Consider the following 9,429-nt stretch of genomic DNA (forward strand, 5'->3'; position numbering starts at 1 on the left):
CACCTACACTAGGCTACGTCACCATGAGACTGCACCTACACTAGGCTACTTCACTGTGGCTACACATACACTAGGCTACGTCACTATGAGACTGTGTTTCCACTGGGCTATGTATTCTGTTATGGATGGGGGTCTGCCATGATTAAATGACAACGTTATGAAGATGGACTGCTAAAAGCGCATCTTAGATACTCTGCTCCGTGCCTTCTAACTTCTAACTGTCTTCACACAGGCTATATGGACGCGGGCAACACTGGGAAAAATATATACTTTATTACTACGATTGCAATTTAAATATGATAATTAATTTAGGCCACAAGGCACAAAATGGAAGGAACGTAGTCCCGCTCACATTCCTGTTCACTCATATTTATGGACATGGATCACAATTGGTATGATTGTATGAAAATAATTGTCGGCCATGTTGATCATTGGTTTTTCGTAAATGGATGAATGGTGCGTCCTTTGAAATGTTCCTGCCGCAAGGAAATGTGGGAGGGCATTATCTCATTTCCTTTTCTAAAGGATGGGCCAGTGTACCCTATGCTAAAGGTGATAAGAGAGAGGCATTGAAGCACCTTTCCTTAGCATTTAGAGAATCTGAACAGCTCTTGTCCTGGCTGCCACTGAGATACTTCTGTGTTGTTTCAGTCAGTGAGGAACCTTCCTCAGCAAAACAGACCCTCCGACCGCAGGCAGGAGTCACTGGATCAAATAGGTGAAGGCCATGTTGGTGTTTGTGACGTTTAAAGTGCCAGACGAGAGATGTAGTGACGTAGATGTAGATGTAGTGATGAGAGTTATTTTACATCTAAACAAATGTTACGTCAATGTTTCACCAAAAAAAACTGCAACTTTCTTGACCTTTTAAATTGATAAACATCATACTTGTTATTCATTGCCAAAAAATCAAACAGGATAAAGAAAGCATGATGGACTAACGTAGGCCTACATACCCTTTCTGAAATAATGTCCCATGGGGACAGAAGAAGGTCTTTGCTCTCTATTTAGTCCTTAGAATGCTCTTGTGTCATGTTTGACCCATAAGGGCATCTTTTCGTGATTGGGTAATAATATCCATTTTGCCATGTCAATCGCAGGTGCATGAAATGCAACACTGCTCATCGGAAGAGAAACGTTGGGAGGGAGGGAGCTGAGAGGGAGGGGACGTTTTTGAATTTCCAAGTCTTGCTGTGTTTGCTTTTTTCTGCTCTCTCCCTCTTTATAACTCTCAAATCTTCCCTTCCTCTCAGCAGAGTTCAGAAGATAGTTATGCTTCTAGAACATAGAGATTTTTTATTTGTACCTCAGTTCAGATCATTGATACCAGAGATTTACAGTTAATGTTGTTCCGAATTAGAAGATAGTTTTATGTGGGACTACTGTATTTCACTACTACGTCCATATATCCCCACAGCGCCCTCTTGTGGCATTTGCAACATTCGTCAGCAGAATGCAATTCCAGCGAGCAGTCGGTCTAATGTATTATGGAGGAAGGTCAAGAAAAACAGAAGGAGCTATAGATACAGGCTGATGATTTGCAACATCTTTCAGCAATATCACCGTTCCATCTGACTGTATATATGGGCTGCTGTATGATGCTGTTTCGTGAAACCAAACAAATCAACTAACATTTCCATTCATAGCGGCCTTGGCTTGTAGTCAACAGTTTAATCATCCATGTATGTTCAATGGAAATAAAAGTATGTTGCTCTACAATATAATGATTCGATGTTTGCTTCTTTAAAGCCCCTTGGACAGAAAGTGAACTGGAAAACGTACCATTCCAAGTCAAATATTACGTTCTAATGACCCCAAACTACTTCTAGAAGTAAAACATTGAGTCAGAGGTAATTACGTGGATTGTATTGCGGCTTGCATTGTGGGTCAGTTTGATATGTAAACACGTCACCGTGCACGCGGAAGCGGACGCAGCCTCCAGCCCAGCATGCAGATCCGACCAGCGTCACTTCAAAACACACACTGTGTGACTTGTTGTCCATCAAGTAGACTGAGGTACCATAAGAGGGCAGAAGTCTCCCGTTAAATTCATATATGCGACAAGCATGAGTGGGAATTTTTTTTCTGAAATTTACTGATCTCCGAATTGCCGTTTCTTTTTTAATATATATTTGTTATTATTTTCCATTTCTCTCAAAAGGTACTAATTGTGTCTATAATAGAAAGTGAAAAGAAAGATGAATAAGAATAGAAAGTGAGTATAAAACACGCCATAGGCATCTATTATACTCTCTGGATAAGCCATAACGCAATTTATATTTTATCATCTCTAATGAGATGATTAATTGTTACAATTGCCAGGACACGCTCTTTTTTGTCTGCCGTCTGAACTGTCATCATCCACCACTAGAGAGCGGTAGTGTGATAAGAAATCTGTCGAATACCGTGAGGGCCGATATAGTTTGGCTGTCATTCAAACTATAATACTTAAAGACAATTGACATCACGTGGTGACTAATGACTCTAAGACCTCAATGCTTTGGCTAGTCAGTGAGTGTATCAAGAAACAGACAAACTGTGGGAAAGAAAGATGAATATGAATAGAACAGTGAGTATAATGCATGAGAATCTATTGTGCTCCTCAGATAAGCCAAAACACTATTAATGTTTCATCATCTCTAACAAGAGTATAGTGATTCTACAGATTAACACTATGTAGGCTGCATTATCCCCATGTGAATCACAGCCGTCCCGTCTGAAAACCGGTCTCCACACACAGACCCGTGTACCGTCAGGCGACCACCCTCCTCTGTCCTGATGCTCACAGACAAAAGGTTAATCCGGCTGATCATGTTTAATGAGGGTGGGCCTGGGGGCCTCAGCCCTGTCTGACAAGGTGGCATTTGTGGTCCGACCGCGTGCTGACCCGCTGGCATTTAGCACAAGACATGTCCGCAGCCACACGGCTCTGAATCCCCATGGACGCCAGCTCCTCTCTGTCCTGCACTGTGGGCACGTGTGTGTTTGGGGGGGGGGGGGGGGAATGTTTGTAACCTGTACTTGTGTGTGTGTGTGTGTGTGTGTGTGTGTGTGTGTGTGTGTGTGTGTGTGTGTGTGTGTGTGTGTGATGTGTGCGTGTATTTATTTGTGTGTCTGTGTGTGTTTCTCAAACACTCAAACACTAGATCATATGTACTTGGTGTGAGAGAAATCCCTCATGAACCCTCCTGGTGAATGCGTTCTGAATGTGATTCTGCTGAAACCCGATTTGTTCAGCAGCAAGTGGCAAATGTCTAATTGCATTTTGTTTTGGCAAAGGGCTTCGCAAGACACAAACAACCCCAAAGCCAAGCAGTGAGACTCTTCAGAACATCTGATCCACTAGAGGAGAATATAATACCAGGGATCACAGTGTGTCTCGGCTTATTGCTTTACAAGACCTGGGTGCTAATTGCTTCGACCTGAGAAGGAGTTGAAAATGTCAAGACGGTTCTATATTGTATTGGAAGCGTACAACACACGTCAACCTCTGGGACCAATACTGTCCTATAGTTATCCTTATGTTGTTTGCTCAGTTTCACAATCAGCAGGTAAAATCACATGACTTTCAACCTTATTGTGGTCTCCTTCCAGAAGGGCCTGATTGAGTTATATGAAATCCTATAGTGTGTCGAATAACTCTGAACTTAATTCCTTTAACACGTGGTAATGATATATTGGCCATGCACGCTAAGATCGAGATTTGCTTTTGGATTTGCAAGGTGTAACGTTGCTTCTTGAATTCACTGGCAAATAACAGACAACAGCTTATTTCTTTATCTGCTTAATGTGTAATATAATGTGTAATAAAGGCATTACTCATATTGTAAGGCTTCCTCTCCCCTCTTTTTCTAGAATCATCCGTCTTTCTCCTCGGTTATTGATTTGATTGCTTCTTCCGGCTTGAGTTTGCATTTAAAGGTCACCTCATTATCCCCTGACACATCCTGTATATATTCCTTGGTGACGTCCTCCTCTTTCAAACAGAGGCGTGGATTAGGGAGAAACTGTAAGAACGTTTGACCAGAGATCCTAGAGAGGGGACCAGAACACACCGAACGTTTTTTACATCATGAGAAGGTCAAAAGGTTTCAGACATGATGGAGAACAACATGGTCTCTGCAATTACCCCCTAATGAAGCAAGGAAAGGTGGAAGAAATCAAAGGGAAATAAAACAAAGCATGTGTTTCAGTTGAGTTTAGTCAGTTGGCCGCGATGAGATGTGTGCGTGTGTGTGTGTGCTCGCAGAGGAACACATTCCAAACACACTTAGAGGTTGTGTTTACACCACACATGGGAGAGAGAGAGAGAGAGAGAGAAGGAGGAGGGAGGGACGGATGGACAGACAGACAGACAGACAGACAGAGACACACACACTGAGAGAGAGAGAGAAAGAGAAAAGAGAAAGAGAGAGAGAGCGACAGAGAGAGAGCGACAGAGAGAGATACAATGAGAGAGAGAAACAAAGAGCACGAGAGAGAGACAGATAGAGAGAGGCAGAGAGAGCGACAGAGAGAGATAGAGGGTGAGAGAGCCACAGAGAGAGAGAGACACACAGAGAGAGAAACAAAGAGCACGAGAGAGAGACAGATAGAGACAGAGAGAGCGACAGAGAGAGATAGAGGGTGAGAGAGAGACAGACAGACAGACAGACAGAACGACAGACAGACAGACAGACAGACAGACAGAGAGAGACACACACACTGAGAGAGAGAGAGAGAAAGATAGAGAGAGCGACAGAGAGAGATACAATGAGAGAGAGAGAAACAAAGAGCACGAGAGAGAGACAGATAGAGAGCGACAGAGAGAGATAGAGGGTGAGAGAGAGACACAGAGAGAGAGAGAGAGAGAGAGAGAGAGAGACACAGAGAGAGAGAGAGAGAGAGAGAGAGAGAGCTGTCCTGGTCCATGGTTCCAGTGTCCAGCTCCAGCAAGTGGCTGCAGACCAGCGTGAACACTCTGCTTAGCTGTGTAGGTATAAGAGAAGTATTGAATGAGTAGACTGTGGTCTAAACAACACAAATAGGCTTGAAGGCCTGGCTCTGTTCATCACTCACACACACAAATGTATAACCAGGGAAGCGCGTGCACACACACAGACACACAAACACACACACAAATACACACACGCAGACTTCTGGACACACACATGCCCGCTCATAGTTGATCATGGACACAGACACGTATATCACACCCAGCCACCAATTAGCCCTGGTCTTTGAAGTTGTTGTTTGTATTGAGCCCTGTGCATAGTATGCTCAATCGCTTCTGGGACACACACAAACACACACACTCGTGTGCACAAAAACACACACATACTTTCATGCAGCACACCCACAAACAAACGCACCTAATCACATGCACAAACACACACATACACACAAACACTCACGTGCACAAACAAACACATGTAGACATACACATACTTGGGCGCACAAACAAATACATATACACTCACAAATGTCCTTGCAAACTCACAGGCACACCAACCCACCAACCTACACAACTAATACAGAAATGCAAATGTGCTTCTGCGGCTGTGCATGCTGGTGTGCATGTGTGTCTATGTATGTGTGTGTGTGTGTGTGTGTGTGTGTGTAGGCTGGGTGTGTGTGTGCATGTTCCCATTTAGACGGGAGTTTCCTACCCACTGCAGATAATTCTCTGTAACTCAATACTTTAGTAAGGAGCTGCCATTATAAAGCACATATTCACTCTCCCCTAAACGGACGTACACCACAATACGACGTTGGTTCACGCTATCGTTTCCAAACCGTTTGTTTGTAACCGTAATAAAGGCTATTTGAATGAGCACAGCCTGCACGGAGAACATGATGTTATTGCATTGTGTCGGTTTTAGCCAAGGTATTTTCCCGGTGTGTTCGCGTGTCACAGTCTGGGAGGGATAGGGGGATGTGTGGGCTCATCAAATATGGATTTGCCCATCAGCGTGGTGTAGCCTGAGCTCACCAACATTCCAGCAGTGTGTGTGTGTGTGCGTGCGTGTTTGTGTGTGTGTGACTCATGTGTTTGAAGCCTGAAAGAGAGACACATGCTACGGCTGTGGAGGTATTCGATTTACCAAATGATCGTGTTACACATTATGGTGTGTGTGTGTGTGTGTGTGCCTTTTTGTCTTTGTGTGTGTGTGTGTGTGTGTGACTGTTTGTGTCAATGTGTGTGTATCCTAACCCTAGGATGAGTAAGGCTGGTTTCTCACACGCGGACCCCTTACCAGACGTGGGGAAGCCTCCGGGCATAGGCTGTGTTACATCAGGAGTGGTTTCCCACTGCGTGATATGGGGTGTGTGTATCATTATTGTGTGGGTAGAAGTCTGAGTGTCTGTAAGGACGGCGCTAACTGTTGTCACTGTTAGGTGTTATGTGGTTTTGGAAGTTAAGTTGTGGGAAAAACAATAGGCCTGTATTAAAATATGATGTTATAAAGAGTGAAATACCGCAACGTATGCATAACCATATAAAACAATGTATCATACTCATTTTAAACATGAATGTTATGGTAAGCACTAAAAAATATGCACCCATATCACATATTCACACTAGTTCACACACACAGACAGACACACACACACGCACACACACACACACACACACACACACACGCACACACACACACACACATCCGTACACACACGCCACACACACAAACACGGTACACGTATAATTTGCTGCTAGCTATATGCCTGTGAATACTGAAGAGGAGAAGGTACAGCTAATATAATACAAGCTGATAGAAGCTGCGCTTTTCGCAACCTGAAGGAATGACTGATCTTATGAATGCCACCTTTCTGAACGGGGGGGGAGAGCCTGGTCAGATGCCCCCCCCGCGCCCCCCCCCCCCCCCCCCCCCCCCCCACACACACACACACACACACACACACACACACACACACACACACACAGAAACACACCAAATTGTCGTAAATGGCGTGCGTGCGCTTGAAACGTATATTCTGAATCCATATTTCAAATGCACAAGAGCAGACGCACAAGCACCCTGCTTTGTGATGCACACGGCATAGGCTGAGAACCAGAAGGAGTGGGTGAGCGACAGAGAGGAAGAGAGGTTGAGTGAGAGACAGAGGCAGAGCGTCAGAGAGAGAGAGAGAGAGGGGGGGGGGGGAGAAAGAGAGGGAGAGGGGGAAAGAGAGAGGTATATTCATAGCGAGAGTCGCAACAGAGACACATACAGTAAACGTAGCCTAGCTCAAAATAACGTGTTCTTCTTTTCAATGCAAACTGTGTTGTTCACCTGAATTGAAACGTGGGAGAAAGAAAAGGCATCTGCATATTCCATCAGAAGACGCTCGGATCAGTAGTTGGAGTTTCTCTGCAGTGATGATTGTGCCTCCCCAGTGAGAAGACAGAGATATAAACTGCTTTGTATAGCCAGCTGGACTGACATCGCATGGGGACATGAATAGTGTGGATCCAGCTTCTACCAAACTGTTGACTTTCAATCAACGGTAATGTGCTGTTCCGTTTTCTCTCTGTTGCCATTCATGTTAATCTCTGCAGGAGTGCATTTGTTGAATCGTCTTTGCTGTCGTCTCCGTAGCTCAGAATCAACCTTCTGCGGTCCTGAAATACGAAAGCTTCGACGATTCACAACATGACAGAAACAGGAGCGCCTTTGTGCAGATGCGTTAATGTTTGCATGCACGTCATCGTTTTGTTTAGTTTCTTTCGTGCAACATTGACATTCATTTGCCTTTTGCGTAAATGCACGTTTTATGATTTACGGAGTAGCTAGAATAACATATAGCTACTTATAACGTTGTTCTCATGGTCCCCCACGCCATTCATGACTAATGGGCTGTGTGCGTGTGACGGGACATCACAGCAGCGGCAGCTCTGCTGCAGATGCTGAAGCCACAAGTCGCTCGGTACGGAAGCCTGGAGGCTATCTCTGTTGCAGAAACATCCTCTTCCCGCAACTTATTTTAATCAACAACTACAACAACATTCCTGTTAGAGTGTTTTTTGTAAGAAATTATAGAGACATTTTCATGAATATTGTATTTTGCCTGGCATCAGAAAGAAAGTTCTTTGAATCAGAGTATGTGGATTTTTTTTCTTCTTCCAAAAGACACAACTGATAGGTTGTGGATGGTCGTTGTTTTGGAGCGATAGTGAAGATCCCACGCCGTAGCATCCTGCAGCATAATAGAGATACGAAGCCAATGTATAAGCGCATCTGATAAGACGCAGAACAGCGCTGCTCTTGGCAGGTAATTTCCATGCAACCATCAGTGCAACATGTTGCAGCAGAACAGCAATTAGACTAGCGTTTTTGCTGCCACAGCTGCAGTAGCAAGGACGGTGGGAGGCTTTCAGGAGTGCAGATGGCTGATGGGATTAATATCATATTAAACTGTAGATATAACTAATGCTTGTAGCAAAATTAGCACAATGCTTGGCGGCTCGCTGTGTTTTTTTCTCTGTCATATGATTGGGTAGAACTCAATATTCTAATGACTTGATTTGCCACTGCAGAGAGAGAGAGAGAGAGAGCGAGAGGGGGGGGGGGAGTGAGTGGGTGGGTTTGCGTGTGTGTGTTTGTGTGTGTGTGTGTGTGTGATGTGAGTGAGTGTGTGCCCGCGTGTTTCCGGGGCTGCGTGTGTGTGTTGATCAGACATTGGAGTCAGACATCTCTGTATATATATATATATATATATATAGAGAGAGAGAGAGAGAGAGAGAGAGGAGAGAGAGAGAGAGAGAGAGAGAGAGAGAGAGAGAGAGAGAGAGAGAGAGAGAGAGAGAGCAGTAAGAGGTTGGGATTGTGTTGTGGGATGTTTATGTGAGTGTGAATGTTCAATATTTATCAATGTTAGTGTTTCTTACAAATACAAGACAAGACAGACCTCTTTTAACCAAACATTTAACCACATTCCTTTCAATCCTATTAAGAGGAAAGAATAGAGCTTCAACGTCTTTCTATATGCATACCTGCATGCCTTACATGTATGTATCTGTGACACACGTCCCTGCTGTGAAACACTCTCACCGTGGACAGCACTAATTATGTCTGCAGATGAAAATCTAATTGAACCAAATGATTAATTAATTAAGAAGTAAAATGAACAGCCATGCAACATGAATCCACCCATCCATCCAACCCAATTAAAAACAGCAGTAATGACAAACAGGAGATGTTCACTTAGTGTCAGAGCGGGCTGGTGTTAAAATACAGCTGCCTGTGAGGTCTCTCTTCAGAAGAGGTGCCTGTCTTCAATGAGACTTCCTGGATTAATAAAGGTTCAATAAAAATAAAAAAGCAAAGCAGCTCAGGCTAATGATGACTACAGAAGGCAGCTGCTACCACTCCATGTCCGTATTGGACTGATTCATTAATTCACCGGCCACCCATGTAACGTTTCAGAGTGTTTTGCTGTAGGCTGAAC

The sequence above is a fragment of the Pollachius pollachius genome (assembly GCF_949987615.1).
Source record: "Pollachius pollachius genome assembly, chromosome: 4".
Lineage (NCBI taxonomy): Eukaryota > Metazoa > Chordata > Actinopteri > Gadiformes > Gadidae > Pollachius > Pollachius pollachius.